Source organism: Mesocricetus auratus, unplaced genomic scaffold (genome assembly GCF_017639785.1).
Source record: "Mesocricetus auratus isolate SY011 unplaced genomic scaffold, BCM_Maur_2.0 Super-Scaffold_100676, whole genome shotgun sequence".
In the NCBI taxonomy this organism is placed as follows: Eukaryota; Metazoa; Chordata; class Mammalia; order Rodentia; family Cricetidae; genus Mesocricetus; species Mesocricetus auratus.
Genome location: NW_024429266.1, coordinates 56,436,762 through 56,456,713, shown reverse-complemented (window position 1 = coordinate 56,456,713; position 19,952 = coordinate 56,436,762). Strand labels below are relative to the sequence as shown.

At 49.0% G+C, this 19,952-nt stretch overlaps 1 protein-coding gene across 4 annotated transcripts in view; it reads left to right on the top strand.

Moving 5' to 3' along the window:
* The first annotated feature begins 663 nt into the window (after positions 1 to 663).
* The window catches only part of Pik3c2b (phosphatidylinositol-4-phosphate 3-kinase catalytic subunit type 2 beta), a 62,760-nt gene continuing 43,471 nt past the window's right edge, over positions 664 to 19,952 (top strand). For 2 of the 4 annotated variants that reach the window (XM_040737458.1, XM_040737455.1), the window contains exon 1: positions 1,080 to 1,474. The gene's annotated coding sequence lies outside the window, so the exon portion shown is untranslated. Of the gene's footprint in view, positions 756 to 846; positions 957 to 1,079; positions 1,475 to 19,952 lie in introns of those variants that run through there. The other 2 variants (XM_040737456.1, XM_040737457.1) reach the window with 2 other exon arrangements.

The window sequence follows — 19,952 nt, the reverse complement described above, 5'->3', positions numbered from 1 at the left end:
CCAGGCCCAGCTTGAGAACTCACTTTTTATACTGCTTTTTCCTCCACAGGACCACATAGGCTTCCTCTACTTGTGCATACTCCCTTTCTACTAGATGGTTATCCACTTTCTGAGCTCTTTCTAACTTCTACTTCAACCAGCCGAGCAAGGCTGTTAGCCCTTGTCTCCTGGAAAACTGCTTGGGTTAATTGCAAAGTTTCATATAAAAAGGGAAAAAAATTAAAGGCCCCATATGCTTTGTAAAGACATTTCTGACTTTAACAGACTGGAATGGTAGCATCTTCAGCATTTCCTTGGGGCAAGACAAGCGATTTTTAGCCTCTGTTTCCATGGGGGCAGTGGGCATCACAGCTGAGATCCCGCAGCGGTTGAAGGGGTTCTGAGAAGGAAGACTGCGAACCATGATCTTCACAATGTGACAGGGAAGGGGGGGGGGCAAGAAAGGAAGGCAGCAGAGAACAAGATTCCAAGATTCCATGGTTGAGGAAAGGGTACTTGGAGATCCGAGTTATTTGGCAAACCAGATGCAAACGTGGAGCTGGCCAGTACTGGGTGGAGTCTTTAGGAAAATGCTTGACACAGGTGTTTTCAGGGAGGTGCTCAGAGAAAATAACAGTTTCAAAGTTTTCTTCCTATCTTAATTGGTTTGGAGGCTCCTCTGCTTCTTCTCCCGCCTCAGGTTGGAAGACCGCCCTTGGGCAAACCGGAGAGAAAAGTGCCAACACAGCCTCCCCACCTGCACCTCCTCCATCAAGGTGGTAGTTCTTTCGGGCATCCCTAGCACACATAATTATGAGAGCAAATTCCTCAAACCGGTAACTGAACGCCCAACCGGTGTCCCTTCCAATAGGGTGATCTGACCTCAGAGCAAAGGGTTCCAGCCCGGAACGTGACGACCATCTGCTAGCGGGGAGTGGGACTGCTGGCCCCGGGGTCCGCTCAGGACGCCGAGCACGGTGCGGAGGCGGGAGGGAGGGAGGGAGGGAGGGAGGGAGGGAGGGACGTAGGGAGGGAGGAGGGGGCCCAGGTTCCCGCCGCCCCGCCCTCCCGGCTCGGGCGACGCGGCGATTCGGCGCTGCGGCTGCTGCCGGCGGCCTGGGCCGCGGTCCTGGCAGGAACCGGCGAGCCTCGCACGCCGTGCAGTGCGCCGGCCGTCCGGGAGATGGCTTCTCCACGCTCGCCCGCCGCTCGCGCTATTGTCTCACCCGGGGCCGCCTAGCTGACTGCGATCTCGTGCACACTCCCCGCAGACAGCACCGGGCCCCGGACCGGCCCCCACACCCGTCGATTGCCTGTGCGTCCCCGGCAGCGGGGACCCCAGAGCCGGCGTGGGGAGGGCGAGGGAAGCAGGCGGCACTCAACATCACACGGGGGCTGGCGCCTCCTGGAGCCTCCGAGCGATCCGGGGCGTGGGAGCCCAAATCGCCCAGCCACGACAGTCAGGGTGTCGCGGCGGAACCCGCGACCAGCGCAGGTAGGACTAATACTCCGCGGTGAGCACCGCCCCGGGGCTGCAGAGCGCCCAGCTAGCCGGGGCGGCTAGGGCAGGGCTCCCGCTCCGAAGCACCAGCGCCGGGGCAACAATGGCAGCGCCGAGAGCCCAGCCGGTCCCCGGCGCCCGGCAGGTTGCTCGCCCCCACCCCATGGCGCACCAGACACTCGCGGCCTCGCGGGCGGTCAGCCGCCGCCGCCTCCTTTGGAACACACTTCCCGGGTGCAGCTGTAGGGCGAGCTGAGCCCGAGGACCGCTTTGGAGTCGATTTGTTTATTAGTTTGTTTAAGAACAAAACCTGTCCTGGCGTGGGGGTGATAGGAGTGGTACTTCCTGTGCAGCGGGTGAGAAGTCAGCGTCCACCCCTCTGGACTGTGTACATTTTTCGGCCAGGAGGAGGGTAGGATTGGCCTTATAAGGAGGAAAAGCCCCAGAGCTTGCAAGGAGAGACTGGGACTCTCTGGTTGAGTCCCCAGCCCCTCCAGGAAGGAGCTCCTCTTTTGAGCCGTACTTGTCCCTCGTTTTTCATTTCCATACAGCAGCAGCTTGGTGTTGTGGTGTGATAGAAGCTGGAAGCCGCGGCAAGGCTGCCAAGATGGGGTGGGGTGGGGAGTCCAGGGGCTTGGCAGGATTCTGGGATGTGGAAGGAGGTTACCAAATGTGTGAGGTTAGTGCATACACCCTTGTTGGCTGAGGTTGAAGTGTGTGGAATCTGCCATTACTCTTGCTCCTTCAGGGCAACCTGACCCTACATTGCACCTTCCTTTTGGGATCTTTGTGGTTTCCCTGTCCCAGTCCACTAGTCATGCTTAGGGTCGAAGTCCTATTGTCTCTGGCTGTCCTGGTATTTTTATTCAACTTGGTCAGAGAGTTCTGCAGACTAGACTGATGACCCCTAGCAGGCCCGAGATTCTTTAGCAGGCTACCTGGGCTACAGAAGTGGGCTAATACTGCCCCTCCTTTCTCTAAATTACCTGCTTGTCCGGGAGTGACCACGCAGATGTAAGCAATTTGCACTGAATTCCAGCCCCGAAACAGTCCTGAATGAAAGCCTACTCTATTTGTTTCCCTTAGGCCTTGGAAAGATACTCAGGAGAGAAATGGTCCAGGAATGGCAACCCTGGTCCACAGATAGTCTTCCTGTCTCCAGCTGCAGCTGGAGCTCATAGGGCATTGTCCCTGGGCCTGAACTAAAGTTCCTCCAGAGCCTGGCAGTCCCAGTTGGGGCTGTGTCCGTGGAAAAATTAAGCTGAGACACGTTTTATAGCTGGCCTGACAGCTAGCATCTGAGGAGACAGTGACTTTGAGGGAGAGCCTTGGACCCAGGCTGTGGCTGCTTCTCCTTTGGCGTTTGGGTGAGCCCAAGGTTTGGCTTCTGAAGTTCAGAGCTTCCTGCTTGGGTGTGTATGTCTGAATCTGATGGGGCTCCCAGGCCTGGCCAAAGACAGCCTACCCCTTTTCCTTTCCACTGGAACACTGGGTAAGGAAGGTTTATTTGGGGCCCTGGGTATTTTTCTGGGGTGATCCTTTGGATTTGTCTGGAAGTCTGCAATGTCTGCTTTTTCCACTCCAATACGTAATTGTGCTCCCACAAAAGCTCCACACCCTTGTGGACCTTTAGGTCCTTATTGGTGGGTGCCCTGCCCCTGCGTTTTATAGGTGTTGTGTGACAGCCAGGACCATCGGAGAGAAAAATGGAGGAGTGTCCATTGATTTGGGGGTGCTGTGACTAATCACAAACTTCAAGTTCCTCATATCTGCAGGATGTACACTTGGTCCACACAATGAGGAATGATAGAGAAAGGGATGATGAGGCCTGGTTTTGAGTGAGTCCTGGTGAGACTTACTTTCTAGACGTGTGAGCATGGGCACTTTGTGAATTTGACTTCATTTTCATATTTATAAAGTGGGAGGAAAAGTATCTGTGACTCATAGGATTGTTTTAAATGTGTTGCTTCCCCAAATGAAATGATGTGTGCAAAAGCAGTCAGAAAGGATTGGAGAAATGGCTCAGGGGTTAAGAGCACTGACTGCTCTTCCATAGGATCCCGGGTTCAATCTCCAGCACCCACATGGCAGCACACAACTCTCTGTAACTCCAGTTCCAGAGGATCCAACACCCTCACACAGACATACATGCAGGCAGAACACTATTGCACATAAAATACATTTTAAAAAGCAGTCAGAAAACTGCAAAGAACCCCACAAATGTTGGTTATAGCATCTCTCCTAAGAGAGGAAGAATAGTCAGGGGTGTGGATGGAGTAGGTTGAGGGGAATATGGAGTAGGGATCGTTATAGAGCCTTTCCCTTTTGAGAAAGGGAAGCGTGGCATGATAATATAAATACTATTCCTTGTGTGTTCCTCTTTAAATAGAGCTGACAGATGGGAACTGGGAGAGAGAGACTGTTTAGTGTTTGTAGGGAATTGGGAGAAAGACTTTCCAAAGGCTGTCCACTGCCTGCAGGCAGGGCAATGCTGACCTGGCCCAAAACAAAACCAAACGACCATAATAGGTAACACTGGTGTCAGCCAGCCAGCACATGACAGGGGTGGGATTTGAAGCAGGGCTCCCTGCATATTCCATGCTTGTAGCTCAGTGTCACTCTGAGAGATAGAGGACAGGTGGGCAGCAGAGGTGCAGAATGCTTTTGTTATAGACTCCCTAAATGCCCAAAAGATGGCCCCAGACTGGAGCCACCCTAGACACCTCAAGGACAGGAGCTCAGGAAGATGCTTCCCACACCCAGCCCCAGCACTGCTGAGCGCCTCTTTAGTTGGACTCCCACCTCACTCGCTTCCCCTATAAGGATAACCAGATAGAGTTATTTTGTCATCTTCTGGACAAGTCTGGTAGTAGAGCTGGGCCTAGGAGGCTCTTGGAAAAGGACAGTTTTCTTGTTTCAGTATATTCTAATTGGATTTGGTATTTCTCTCTCTCTCTCTTTCTCTCTCTCTCTCTCTGAGTGTGTGTGTGTGTAGCCTTCAGGTGTCAGTCCTGCCTTTCACCTTGTTTAAGCCTGAATCTCTTTGCCAATGAGTAAACCATGGGCCAGCTGACTCCTCCTGGAGATCCTCCTGTTTCTGCTTCCCATTCATTGCCCAGCACCAGGGCATCGGCGTTTACCTGAGGTCTCAGCTCCCAGGATGGAGCAGCAAGCTCTCCCCCTACACACCCCTCATTGAGTCATCTCCCCAGCCACTGGTGTCTGGTTTTGTAAAACAAATGTGATGGATGATTCTCATTTCTTCTGATGGTACGAAGTGGCAGAACTGAGAAGAACCTTGCAGATAACCTCCTTGAGAAGTGGCTGCAAGGTCACAGCTTTGCTAGCAGTACTGGAACCTGATGCTGACACCAGGGCTCAGGACAGAACCTGCTCTTCTGCTCTTTCAGCTACCTTGTTAGCCAGCCCTATCACTGGCTTCCTTGTTGGGAAATTCCCCTCAGAGCACAGGGAATGGAATTTACTCACCCTGGTTAAGCAGACTCCGGACTCTAGCTGCTCTTCCTTCTTCCTGAGAACTCCCTAGAGGAAGCCTCATGTAGTATCGCATTTCAAAGCGAAGTCAGAGATCACATGCCTCTTTGGAAATATATCCCCTCACTGTATCTGCATCACTCCATCTCACTGTACCGTCTTCCACACATTGCTTCTCTCCCTTCCCTGGGCCTTCCCAACCCATTCCAGACACTAAGCATTGCTGTCTCCACAGACTTCTTGTTTGTTTTTATTTGAGACAGGGATTCTCTCTATAGCCCAGGCTGACCTCAAACTCGCTATGTAACCTAGCCTGGCTTTGATCTGCCTGCCTCTGCCTCCTGAGTGCTGGGATTAAAGGCATGTGCCACCACACTGGCCCAAGGATTTTTCTTAGCTGGACTTTGGACCCCACAAAGAAGGGGAGGAAAGGATGCCCTGGGGCAAAAGTTCAAGTTCACAAAAAAGTGGGAGCACATGATAAGTGACAACACCTAAAGCCTCTCTATCTGTAGTGTTCTTAGCATCATCTCAGCACCTCTCCCTGTTCCACAGCCGTAGAGGAAATGGGTGAGGTGGCTGGTAATGGAATGGTTTCCCTTTACAGAAAAAGATCAGACCTAGCAAGATGAGTTAGCAGTGTTAGGAAACATGCCCAAGTCATTTTTTTTTCTGGCTAGTGTCTTTATTTACTTGGACTTTTCTGTTTGTTTTTACATGTACGAGCACGTATGTGTACATGTACCACATGTCTATGGAGGTCAGATGAAGGCATCAGGTCTTCTGGAACTAGAGTTATAGATGGTTGTGAGCCACCATGTAGTGCTGGGAATTGAACCTGGGTCCTCTGCAAGAGCAGCCAGTGCTATCACCCACTGAGCCATCTCTGAGCCGTGGCTTGTCTTGAATCATAGTGCTTGGGAGGCTGAAGCAGGAGGATTGCCTCACATTCAATGATCGTGTAAGATACATGGTGATTTCCAGGCTAGCCTCTGCTACAGTATAAGACCCTGTTTCACAGAAACAAAACCAGTTTACTGTACTAATATCTATGGAATGCTTTTTTTTTAGCACTAAATACCTACAGGAATAAATGTTATTTTTTTCTAATCACTAGTGTGGTACCACATATAAGTGTGTAAGGAGATGGGAAGGTAAGAGACTAAGCAGCTTCAGCGAGGGAAGCTGAGCTCAGGTTGGATCTGTAGTAAGGACTGGTACTTGCAGAGGGTGAGTGGATGCCAGGGGAGGGGCCATGTGAGTGGCAGATAGAAGGGAAATCTAGACTCTTGGAAAATGCTTAGTAGCTGTCAAATCTGGGGGGGAACATGTAGGGAAGTGGCCTGGGGTGACGCTTCTTGAATACCTGGTGAATAAGGGGAGAGACAAATGTTTTCTTAGTTAAAAATATGTCTACTTTTGCATATGTGTATATGTGCACATATGGGCAGCTGCCAGTGGATGCCAGAAGGAGGTGTTGAGCCCTGAGCCAGAGTTACGGGCAGTTGTCACTATGGATACTAGAAACCGAACAGTAAGAGCAGCAAATGCTCTTAACCGCTAGGCCGTGTGTAGCCCCTTTTCTAGTTTGTTTGTTTATTGTTTGGTTATTTGTGACAGGGTGTCATATTGTCAGACATCTTGAACTCACTATGTGGCAGAGGCTGGCCTAGAACTCCTGACCCTCTTGCCCAAAGCTCCTAAGTGCTGGGGTTACAGACCTACCCTGCCAAGGCCTGGTTTGATTTGTTTGCTTTGAAGGAAGGAATTGAATATTGAAGAAGGAACTTGGTCTTTGTTGTAGTTTGGTCTGGTTTCTGCGAGAGGATCTTACATAGTAAAGGCTGGCCTCATACTCCTGCCCCTCCTGCCTCCCTCCCACCCAATGCTGAGATTTACAGGCGTGTGTGACATGCCTGGTTTGGTCCTTTTTTGAGGGGCCTGGTCAAACGAAGGTATTCTGGTGGTGTAGAGGGAGAGCATGGGGGCGTGTTCTAGAATGACTACCAACATTGGTGTGAACATTTGGTCCAGTGCAATGAGCCTGGGTTTCCGTATGAGCCTGTGTTTCCCTGTTGGTTTGCAGAGTCAGAGAGAATGATAAATTTTGGGTTCACACGAGTGTCAGTTTAACTCTTGATCCTATCATTTCCTGGTAGTGTGACCTTGGACAGAGTGCTTAATCCCTTTCCTGTTTTATAGTTTCCTCACCCATAAAATAAGTATAATAATATCCACATTTAAGGACTATTGTTGGGATCAATAAGACAATACCTAGCACAAAATACCAGAGGAATAAAAGGCCAATTTCCTCCTTCCCTCCACCGCCTCTGTACCCCTCCCTCAACTGCTGACAAAGCACGTTGGCATTTATGTGTTGTGAGGTATTTCCCTGGCTCCTGTAGATTTCCTTGCTCCAGTGTGCCTCACCTTCAGTCACACCCTGGGTACACTCACCCAAACTGCCAGCCCCTGCTGAGAAAGTCCCGTGCCTGCTGCTTCCCTTGGGAGACCCGGGGTGAGTAAGCTCTGTGGAGTCAGGTGGACCCCCTTCTGCCAAGCGGCTCTTTTTTTTTTTTTTTTTTGGTTTTTCGGGGCAGGGTTTCTCTGTATTGTTGGAGGCTTTCCTGGAACTCGCTTTGTAGACCAGGATGGCCTCGAACTCACAGAGATCCGCCTGCCTCTGCCTCCCGAGTGCTGGGATTAAAGGCATGTGCCACCAACGCCCGGCTGCCAAGTGGCTCTTTTACTAAGTATAGATTTAGGCTCTTTCTCCCTTGGAACCTTCTTATGCAAATTGGGGGTTCGTAGATGGCAGGAAGGTGTTAAGTCACTAACCTGTGAAGTTGCACCCAACTGCCTGACACCCCTCTCCTACCCCGCCCATCACTTTCCTCTTTGAAATGCTTGATGACCTTTCTGCTGAGACTTGGATCAGTCTCTTGGACACCAGGCAAAGGTGTGGGTCCTGTTCACAAGGTGTTCCTGGTCATCAAGGCTCACATGGAGCAAGCATGAGCGGCATACATACAGCGCATAAAGAGACTGAGAGCAAGAAGATTGGTGGGGTGGGGTGGGGTAGGGGGTGTCTAAGGATTTTGAGTCTAAGTGGGAAGGGAAAGAGAAGGAGACAGGGTGTGTAGTGGGGCACATGTAGGGGGACAGTGGTTTTGAGGCCTAATTCAGGACTTGGGCAGGTCCTGACCCTCTGTAACAGATGAAAGGTTGGGTACAAACTGACCTATTACTGCCCCATGTGCAAGGTTAACCAGGTGAATCTGGAGAAGCCTGGCAGGACCTCTTGAGGTCTGGTACCATCACAGCCTTGCCTGCTCCCCAGTCTCTTCCTGTGGCTTGAGGTCTGGGACACCCAGGATCTCCAGAATTCTCTCTTAGATTCTCTTAGGGCTCTACGCCCTGAGTGGGGGCTTTTTTTTCTTTTTTCTGTTAGAATGGATACAGTTGGGTTCTTGGTCAGCACTCTGACTTAGAGCAGGAGTAGGCTGTCCTCTTTGTTGGTACCAAGGAGAGGAGAAGCCTTCAGTTGGAAGCTGCGTAGCCACGGGGGAAGGCCTGGTGGCCACCAGGATCAGCCTGGACTGAGAATAACAAAGACTGGAGTTGGAGGAATCAATGACTCCAAGAGACAGGCTACACAATGATGAGCGGTACTAGGAGATCATTCTAGAAAGAAGCAAGGGATTGTGGACTCGGGAGTAGAGGAGGCCTGCACTGAAAAGCTGACCACCTATCTCTGATGGATGATCATCCCTCCCACCAAGGTTTCCAGGGCCTGGTGGGCTGGGCTTTCCCTTTGCTCTGCTTTTTAGATGCAAATTGCCCTGGAGGGATTCACACCTCAGTCTCTAACACCCCTGTGCAAATCACTATCTAGTGCCTGGCAGTATTCTATTTTAATGGGGACTTTTTTTCTGAGTGAAAGATGTAAACTGGTTCACTTTCTTTTCTCAAGTCTGTGTTGTTCTTCTCCTGTGCTGATGCTATGGTTTCCACATGCCTTCCTGAATCAGGAAATAACCAGCCGTTCTTGGCACTTATAAGAGGTCCTGGAGACCTCTGGGGACGGGCTCTCTGGAGTCTGCACTTTCCTGGGGTGCAGAGAAGCTAGACACTGCATAGGAAGGGCCAGGGCTGCCCCCTAAATCTGGGGTGGCTATTTGTCTTTTTCTTCAGGGCTAACCTACTTTTCTCAGATGACATCTTGCCAGTGACACTAAGAATATGACCTCAGAGTCTAAGCCACCTCTCTCTCCTTAAGAAGCTGATGGTTGCTGGGTGGTGGCGGCTCATGCCTTCTTCGATCCCACACTTGGAAGGCAGAGAAGGCAGAACTCAGTGAGTTCGAGGCCAGCCTGGTCTACAAAGGGAGTTCCAGGACAGCCAGAACTGTTACATAGAGAAGCCCTGTCTTGAAAAACCAAAAGAGGAAGAGGAAGGAGAAGAAGAAGAAGAGGAAGAGGAAGGAGAAGAAGAAGAAGAAGAAGAAGAAGAAGAAGAAGAAGAAGAAGAAGAAGAAGAGGAAGAGGAAGAGGAAGGAGAAGAAGAAGAGGAAGAGGAAGGAGAAGAAGAAGAAGAAGAAGAAGAAGAAGAAGAAGAAGAAGAAGAAGAAGAAGAAGAAGAAGAAGAAGAAGAAGAAGAAAAGGAAGGAGAAGAAGAGAAAGAAGAAGAAACTTATGGTGGGTGGGGGATGGAGGGTGTGCAGATGTAGATACAGGAAGGGGGGTGTAGGGATTTAGGACAGAGTGATTGAAGGGTGTAGGGGTGTAGGGATTGTGAGGCAGTGAGTATACAGCCTGAACAGGGAAGGATGTGGGATAAGCCTGGAGTATGTGTAGGATGGGAAAGGTGTGGGGGTGGGGCTAACGGAGGTTTCGGGAGCATGCTCAGTGTGTGTGATCCCTACAGCTTTGGTTGTCTGGGAATGACTATAGTCTGTCAGGGATCATCATGATGTGAGGAAAGTGAGCAGGGACTGAAGATGCTCCACTGTGTGACGACCTGGCGACACCGCTCATTGGGGACCGCTGTGGTCGGAGAAGGGCCTGGAGACACGTGGGTTGGGCAGAGTGAAAGAAGCTAGCTTCTGGGCTGGTCAGCTCCTCTTCCGATCCTCATGAATGGTGGCCTGGCCTGCAGCCCTTTCTGCTTAAGTTCTTTTCAGGGCCAAGCAAGTGGCAGACAGCTGCTGACAGCCCACCGCCCACACAGCCTGTCACTGCTCACTGGTTCCCACATTCAGATAGGACTATCACAGCGGGAGGCCTACTGGCTTTCTCTGCTCTATGTGCCGTGGGGCTTCTGGTCCCAGAACTCTGGCACTCGTGTGCAGAGTTGGAAGCAAGAGTCTCTTCCACATCAAATCTACGGCTCCTTCCCAACCCTGAAGCAGCACAGTGAGGGCCTCACAGCCCTGCTTGTCCTGGGACTTATAGACCAGCTGGCCCTGAACTACCAGATACAAGCCTGCCTCTGCCAAGAAGGGAGATTTTCTAGGAAATATGTTATCAGAAAACAATCAAGGAATTGTTACAATTCAATGGTTTCCCCTAGTGTTGGACACAGCAAAGATATTCACCTTTCAAAGAAGGTCCTCCAGGAATTGTCTCTCTGTCCTCTGCAAGTGCCTGGGAATACGTTCCCGTCCTCTTACCTGGCGTGGACCTACTTTGACATACCCCTCAACATTGTCTCCTTGCTCTGTGCAGGCTCTAATGAGGACTCAGCAGCCACCATTAGCACAGAGAGGTGGCTAGCACTCTGCCTCTTGTTCGCCCCTCTAGGGAAGCCTCCAATCCAAGCAGCCTGTCTCTTCTGTTCCCTGGCCTGACTGGAGAGGAGCAGCTGTAACCTATTGGTGGCCTCTGTTTCATGTGCTGGCTTTCTTTCTTTCTTTCTTTTTTTCCAGACAGGGTTTCGCTGTGGCTTTGGAGGCTGTCCTGGAACTAGCTCTTGTAGACCAGGCTGGCCTCGAACTCACAGAGATCCGCCTGCCTCTGCCTCCCGAGTGCTGGGATTAAAGGCATTTACCACCAACGACCAGCCCTCATGTGCTGGCTTTTTCTGGGAAATTTTCCCACCCATTAAAGAATCCCAGAAAACTGGTTTCCATGGCATAATGAGCTGGGGAAACCGACATAGGCTGGAAGTGACTTAGACAGGTGACTGGGTTTTGTAGGAGGCCTCAGTTTGCGTGAAGCAGACAGTGTGTTGAAGCTAAGCTGAGGAGGAAGATGGCAGATAGTGAGGCAAAACACAAAGAGCCCCTGTGTCCATTTTTCTCTGTCCGCCTCCAGAGCATGGTCCCTACAGCACCGCCAGGAGACCAGGGCCCTCACTGTCAGTATGTGGACCCGGGGCGGTTTGGGGGATTAAGGATGGGGTGGTGTGGGAGTTGCTTAGAATGGGGCCCAAGTGTTTCCTCTGCTGGGGAGGCCTTGTTAGGTAAGAGGTAGTCCTCCTGGAAACTTCCCTGCCCCCCTTCCCCCGTCCTTCTCCAGAGGCAGAGGAATAGGAACAATCCTGTACTCTTTAGAGGGAATTTGAGGATGGACTGAAGGAATCTAGCTGGTCTGGGAGGACCTTAGTGAAGAGAGGAAGCAGAAAGCAGGAGTCGTGGAAACAGTGAACCAAATGAGGCTGCTTTAATTTGGCTGATAGGGCACTAGCAAGGGAAATGATGCAGATGCTCATAGTAGGGGTTAAATGAACACCGCAGAGGAGACTATGGACCACCTAAGAGAATGACTGTGTATGCAATGCAGTGTATGCTTGTTTTTGTTAGGGTCACTATTGCTAATAGAACATTAGGATCAAAGGCAACTCGGGGAGGAAAGGGTTTACTCTGTTTACACTTCCCAGTAATATTCCAGTGAGAGATGTCAGGACAGGAACTCAAACCTGCCAGGAGCATGGAGACAGGAGCTGATGCAGAGGCCCTGGAGGAGTGCCTCTTACTGTTTTATTCTCCAGGGTTTGCTCAGCCTGCTTTTGTAGAACCCAGGACCACCTGCCCAAGGATGCACCACCCGCGCTGGGCTGGGCTCTCTTCTATCAATCACTATTTAATAAAATGCCTACAGTCTGATCTTATGAACAAAATTTCTCCATTGAGAGTTCCTCCTCACAGATGACTAAAGTTTGTGTCAAAAACTAGCCAGTACAGGGCTTAAATACAGAAGCAGGGATTGGACGTTTCTGATCTTCCTGGGGGAGGAGTTGGATTCCTGGCAGGAGACCCAGGGACTTGGTGATGCCCCTGTTCTTGCTGGAGTTGGGGAGGAACAGGAAGAGCAGGGCAGGAGGTGTGTGGTGTGAGGAGTGGGGCGTGGGTTCCTAAGGAAAGCCCCTGAGATTCTGTGTGGGTACTGGATAGAGCCAGAGGTCTTCCTTGGAGAGAAAAGTCTGGAAGCCAAAGAGGTTGAATCCTTATGGCAAGCCACATGTGCTGGGTCATACCTGTAATCTCAACATTTGAGAGGTAGAGGCAAGGTGGATCCAGAGTTCAATACCAGCTTTAACTACATAGTAAAGGCAAGCCTGAGCTTTATGGGACGCCATCTCAAAACCAAAACAAACAACAACACTAACAATGAAGTGCGTGGTGACACACATCTTTAGTCCCAGGACTTGGAAGGCAGAGAATGGTGGATCTCTGTGAGTTTGAGGCCAGCTTGGTCTACATAGTAAGTTCTAGGCCAGCCAAAGCTACATATGGAGAGTCTGTCTCAAAAACAAAAAGGAAAGAAAAGAGGAGAAGCAGGAGGAGAAGGAGGAGGAGGAAGAGGAGAGTAAGCCAAGCAAACAAACAACAAATGATACTTACGGCCTCCAATCCCTGAACCCCGTGTGTCCTGAGGTAGGTCCTTCCTAAGACAGTCGTAGGATGAGTCCTCATTCCTAAGTAAAAACTACTGAAAGTTGGGGCATCCAAGGCTGTGTGAGCTCAAGGCTCTCTATGTTTTTACCAGCTTGTTTGAGAGTCTTCCCTTATTCTTGTCCTGTAAGGTGGCCCAAGATGTGTAGTACCTCCCTGCCCCATGCCCAAAGAGGGGTTGAATTATTTTTTTTACTTTCCTTTCTACTTATTCTTGGTGTCTTTCACATCAGGTGTCCCCATCACATTTGTTTCATTTCCCTGTCCCTTTTTGTCTTCCCTCTGTCCTTACAACCTCCCCCTACAAAATAAAATAAACTTTAAGAGAAAAAACAAAACAATATGGTCATGGAAGCTGCAGCGTGACACAGTGAGTCTCAAAGTAAACCACCTTTATTAATGTGTCTTTACTTCCAAGTGTTCATCGCAAAAAGTCATTGGTTTGGTTCAAGGCCTCTGGTTTCTGCTACACTAGGGATTCGATGCTACTGGTCCTATAGACCCAAAGTTGCAGGATCTCCATGACACAGGACAACCAAGAGGAGTTGCAATGAGGGTCCTGCACTGATAGGGGTTGAATTATTTACATCTCTTTATCACCTTTGCTGGACTGAAGGCTCCCTGGAATTACATCCCAGTTGCCTGGATGTCTCTTATATTTGTTGATTTTCAGCACTGGGGATAGTTCTGTCTTGAAGGAGTTTGGGGAGGAAATAACCCCTTAGGTTCCTCAGACCTTGAGCAGAGAGCTACAGTGAGATAACTGGAAGCTTCTCTGTCTGCCGGGTGCCTCCCTCTCTGGCACAGGCTCACAGGAGGGAGGGCCTGCTTTCTCCTGGCTCTCTGCCCGGGCTGCATTGCCTCCCTGCCTGCCCCTTGTCACTTGTGGGCCTCTGTGTTGCCTGCTTCTGCTTGGACCCTGGCACCAATCTACTTTGACCATGGTCATGTTCTCTGCCCTGTGTGTGGGTGCAGATGTCTGTTTACCCAGTTCTTGTCTTCTAGAGAACCCCTCAGCCGTGGTGTCAACCCAGCTATTCCTCAAAACACTTGAGAGACTAGTGAAATACAGAGCCCAGGGACTCGCCCTACTGAATCAGGGGAGGGACCAGGAGTTTATATGTTTGACATGCTTCCCAGATGACAATTACAGGCATTCGAATGTGGACTATTGGACTATGGAGGAGGCTATGTTGTCCTGTGGGTGTGACATTTTGTGGATGTACTAAGATCATTCTGTTTACATAAATTGCCCTGGTACTTAGGAGACCTGAGCTAAAGTATTGACGGCATTACTTTCAAGTACTTAAGCAGAAAAAGAACACAAATTGGTGTGTGCAGGTGGGGAGAGGAAACTGGCCGTCAGTGAGTCTCCTCTTTCCCGAGACTTAAATGGTAATTTGTTCCTTCCCTCTTCCGTTCCAGTGCTGGTGATCAAACACAAGGCCTCTATAGGCTAGGCAAGTTCTCTACCATTCAGATACACAGCCCAGGCTATTGTTTGTTTTTTTAAATAATTTATTTTTATTTTATGTGCATTGGTGTTTTGCCTTCAGGTATGTTCGCATGAGGGCATTGAATCCCCTGGAACAGGAGTTACAGACTGTTGTGAACTGCCATGTGGGTGCTGGGAATTGAACTCAAGTCCTCTGGAAGAGCAGTCAGTACTCTTAACCACACCACTGAGCCATCTCTCCAGCCTCCTGTTGGCTTTTTTTTTTTTTAAGAATTCCTACTACTCTTAGCTGGGCATTGGTGGCACATGCCTTTAATTCCAGCACTTGGGAGGCAGAGGCAGAGACAGAGGAAGGCGGATCTCTGTGAGTTTGAGGCCAGGCTGGTCTACAGATCGAGTTCCAGGACAGCCTCCAAAGCTACACAGAGAAACCCTGTCTCGAAAAAAACCAAAAAAAAAAAAAAAAAAAAAAAAAAAAAAGAATTCCTACTACTCTTTAGAACCAATGGACCAGAGCAATTTCCAATGCATCTGCCCAGCAAAAACTAGAAGAGAAGAAATTCCATTGGGGAAGGGAAGAGCAGGGAACATGAGACCTTCGTTACTTGAATAGTTGGTCCCCATGCATGGAAAATGTAATTCTGAGTTCTCGGAGGAAGCCAGTTCACCATCTCTGACTGCCTGCTGCCTTCAGTCCCCTCGGACCTCCCCCTTCCTATGCTCTCTGAGCCTCACTTCACCTTAGAGGCAAGCAGGGATGCTGTTTGTCCTGTCTCCTTACTTCCATGCCGACAGTCTAGTAGTATTCTTGCCCACAGTCGGGTGGTTAGAGAGGAACTCGTCTTCTGTCTGAATTCTAGAATGGGAAGGGCCTGAGGAGTGGAGCCTGCTTGGGCTGCCCCTGGGCTTTTCCTATGACTTTGGAATTCTTAGAAAAATCTCACTTTAGGGAACCAGAAGGCGTGTCTGACTCTTAAGAATCTCGGAAGTAGCACCTTGTGTAGTTTTTTTTTGTCCGTCTGTGCACCTCCCTGCCTTGATGATGCCACCCCACCCCAACCCAACCCCATTCTGTATTGGAAGGACCCTATGAAAGGACACCGTCTGTGCTCTGGTTACCCATCTCCACGTCTACAAAATCCTCACTGCTAGAAAGTTCCATCCTTGCACTCTGGTTCACAGCCATATTCTGTGGAAGGATGTTAATTTGAACTTGAGGAGGTTACAGAGAAGGAGGAAATGGCCTAGAGGGCCAAGTGGACCAGAACAAGTGATATCTGGACACATGCGAATTCCTGCTAGTTGGATAGTGAAGGATTTGGGGAGTGGCTTTAATGGGAGCAGATGCCACATGACGGTGAGAGGACCTGGAAGGGAGCATCAGGTGTTGTCTGTCTGCTCTTTCTTTAAGCTTAGCTGAGAATGGAAGAGCTGAGAGAACCCAAAGCCGAGCGAGTTTGCGCTGTAGGTTTGTTTTTAAATTAGGAGAGGCATTGCTTATATGCCAAAGTGTGAGACCCATCTGGGAAGAGGGTGAAACCCAAGGAACATTATCCCTTGGAAGATCAAGTGGGTGGGGCCTGAGAGGAAGCCGGTTGTACTCAGTATGAGACCAGATGGAATAAAGTGGGGCTGAAGGCAAGTGCGGATAAGATAGTGTGGGAAGAGGCAGGACGTTGGGAGATTATTGTCCATGTCCTTAATTTCCTACTTCACAGTGGTGCCCAGCCAAGGCAAGAGTCAACACTCAGCTTGTCCCAGCTCAGGCCTGAAAATACAGTTGCCTTCTGCATTAAAAATCTTAAACCGGGCTGGGGTATGGCTCTGTAATATAGTGTGATTGATATCTCAGTCAATCCTACACTGAACATTTTTCTAGTATCATCTATCTGTGAAAACACTAGTGTACTGTTTTCTGGGACCATTTTCCCTCTTCTGGATAATGAAGCCTGGCTATCTTGTCCTGTTCCAGGAGTCATGTTGGTGTCCCCCACCTTCCACCCCCACCGTGGGTCAAAAGTAATCTTTAGGTGCCCTGGTGGGGGCAGCAGGCAAAGGGCAGACAGCTGTTTGGGGCTAGTCTGTCTTTGGGGACCTGCTAAGTACAGTAGAAATCACACACCCTCATAGACAGCTATGGCTCTGGCCAGAGTCCTGCCAAATTCTAGAGGGTCCCAAGGGCACCTCAGCTGAAGGTGGACCTGTCTCCAATTTTGAGTTGAGTGGAACTTGCCACTCAAGGACTGGGGGTATGGCTCAGTGGTAGAGCACCTGCATAGCATGAACAAAGCCCTTCTCTCCTTTCCTGCTCTCTCTCTCTCTCTCTCTCTCTCTCTCTCTCTCTCTCTCTCTCTCTCTCTCTCTCTCTCTCACACACACACACACACACACACACACACACACACAACTAGACTTATCTAAGCTTAGTGGTACACACCTGTAATTCCAGTATTTGAGAGGTAGAGACAGGAAAAGCCGAAGTTCAAGGTCATTTTCAGCTATGTAGTTAGCCTGCCTGAGTTACAGAGACAGATTGGGGTGGGGTTTAAAAAAAGACACACACACACAGACACAGAGATCTATCTGATCTATCTGAACCTTTCAAAGGTCATCTTCAACTCTGTGATCATAAGGAATAAGTAACATGCTACATGGCTTTGTTTCCCCTTGGGTGAGGCTGTCCTATAGAATGAACAATATCTGATATGTTTTGTGAAACAGTGAGCCTCCCGGAAGCTGTTAAAGAAGTGACTGTTTCACACCCCCGCTACAGACACACAGAGGATCTCCTGGAATGTTGTTTTATTTGTTTTTATTAAATACCAGCCAGACGGTGGTGGCACACATCTTTAGTCCCAGCATTCAGCAGGCAGAGGCAGAGGCAGGCAGATCTCTGTGAGTTCTAGATAGTCTGGTCTACAAGAACTAGTTTCAGGACAGGCTCCAAAGTCACAGAGAAATCCTGTCTCGAAAAACCAAAATAATAATAATAATAATAAATTAAAAAATAAGTAAATAAATACCGTTACCCCACTGTGTACCAATTAAACAGAACCTGTCGAGAGTATGTGGGCATTGCTAGCTGTGAACAGTCCCTCTGTGTTCCTGAGGGTACACAGCTCCAGACCACAGGACAGACTAACCTGTCATTACATTGTTCATCTCACGTTGTGACTTCAGAAGCAGAAGGTACCAATCCTGGAGTGAGTGGCAGGCTCTTGCAGCTGAAGACGTCTGACCTTGGCTTCCTAAGGGCTGAGGACCATTATTTTGGAAGACCCATACTCAGGCACCGTGTCTCACCTGTTGCTGAACTTTGAATAATTATAAAGTCTACTAAGTAGAGCTGTGTTGTACATTTATATTTGCTGGGGTTTAATTGACATGTCATAAGCAGCATATATTTAAAGTGTACAACGTAAGTTTGGCATATGAACCTACTGGTGAAATCACCACCACCGGCAAGATAATGAATGGGCTGCCGACATAACTCTGTGGTAGAGTGCTTGCCCAGCCATAGTTGTGATCTCTGCAGAAAGGGAGTGGTGGGGAGAAAAGCAAAAAAAGAGAATGAGCATATGCATTTGCTCCCCAAAGTTCCCTATGGTCTATGGTAATCCTTCCCTTTCCTTCCCCAGATAAGTACCCATCTGTTTCTCCTCACAGTCGCTCAATCTGCATTTTCAGAAATTCCCTGTAAACACAATGATACGTACTCATACTCTTTTGTCTGGCAGGTTTTATTCAACAGAGTTAATTTGAGATTCATCCACTTTTTTACATTTGCCAATAATTCATTCATTTTCATTGCTAAGTAGCATTCGTATGTAAATGAAGCACTTTTTGTTTTGAGACAGGGTCTTAAGTCGCTCAGGCTGGCCTTGAACCCTTTTGTTTTGTTTTTGTGGTTTTTCAAGGCAGGGATTCTCTGTGTTGCCCTGACTATCCTGGAACTCGCTCTGTAGACCAGGCTGGCCTTGAACTCAGAGATCCATCAATCTGCCTCTGCCTCTGGAGTGCTGGGATTGAAGGCATTCGCCACCACTGCCTGACACCTTGAACTTTTTTATGTAGTTAAGGTTGACTGTGAGTTTCTGATCTTGCTTCTGTCTCCTGAGTGCTGGGATCACAGGTGTGCATGACCACACCTGGTTTTACGTGTTTCTGGAGTCAAACCGAGGGCTTTATATATGCTAAATGAGCACCTACTAATAGTCTCAGTCCCTACCCAGACTTTCACATTTTCAAAAGATTCATTCACCTGCTTATAGATATTGTAAGTAAAGCTTCTACGGTTACTATTTGAGGCTTATTATTATTGTAGTGCTGGATGCTTTATTATTTATTTGTAGCTGTGTGTATCAAGCTCAGAGTTTGTGCACGCTAGGCAAGCATTCTACTGACCAGTTCCCGCCCCAGCCCTATATTTAATGTCTATGGACAAGGCTGTGTAGCTGTGCATAGTCGAGTCGTAGATAGACACGTGTTTGCCTCTATCAGAAGCTGCCTAGTTTCCAAGGGGGTTATGCCATTTTACATTCCTACTAGCTGCGTATGAGTATATGAGAGCTAGCCTCTTTTCTTTGCTAATTTTTACTTTTAGGTTTATGTATTGTATGCATATGACCGTTTTGCCTGTATGTATATATGTGCACCACATAGTGTCTACTGTCCTTGGAGGTCAGAACAGGGCATTGGATTGCCTGGAACTGGAGTTACCATATGAGTGCTGAGACCTGAACCTGGGTCCTCTGCAAGAGCAGGCACTGAGTCATCTCTCCAGCCCCTTTTTGGAAAGTCTCCCATGTCGCCCAACCTAGTTATGAGCTCCTGGTTTCTGCCTTTCCCTCCTAAATTCTTGGTTTATAGCATGCCACCATGCCTGGTTTAATTGTTTTCCATAAAGCACTGGGGATCAAACCTGTGGTCTCATGCCTACTTGGTAAATGTTCTGCCACTAAGCCTTGTAGCCAGAACCCCTCCCCTTCTAATGAAAAGATACTTAACTTTATTATTATTGTGTGCACATGTAATAGGAGCGTGTGGGTGGGTATGCTATGCTGCAGTGTGTCCTCGGAAGTCAGAGAACAACTTTCAGTGCTTGGGTCTCTTTCCTTCCACGGTGAGTTCTAGTGATCGGACCCAGGTCAGCAGGCTTGTTCTGGAAGTGCTTTCACTCCTAAACCATCTCGCTGCCCCCAACTACCCGTAGTTTTTGAAAAATATTTAGGAAGTGCTGGAAATGGAAGCTAGGGCCCCTTGCCTGCTGGACAGACATTCTCCCACTGAGTTCCACCCCTAGACAGCTGTCCTCTTCCCCTGAAGAGACCCTGCTTCCCATGTTTACTCATGGCTGATGAAAAGTGCCTCTTTTGAAGGACTCATGAAAATCGTCCTCTGATCTCCACGTGTGTCCATGGCATTCATGCCTTCTCCCAACAACAAACAAATAAATAATTATTAAATAAATCATGTACCTCTCTCTTCCCTTGAAGCATGAGTAACAGAAGAAAGGGATGGAGACATGTATAGAATGGTGGCTGGATAGATATAATAAAGTTGCCCTGGTGTCTCTTTCGTTTCTCTGTCTTTCTGTTCTTTACTTCAGTTGTGGGCATTGAAGAAAT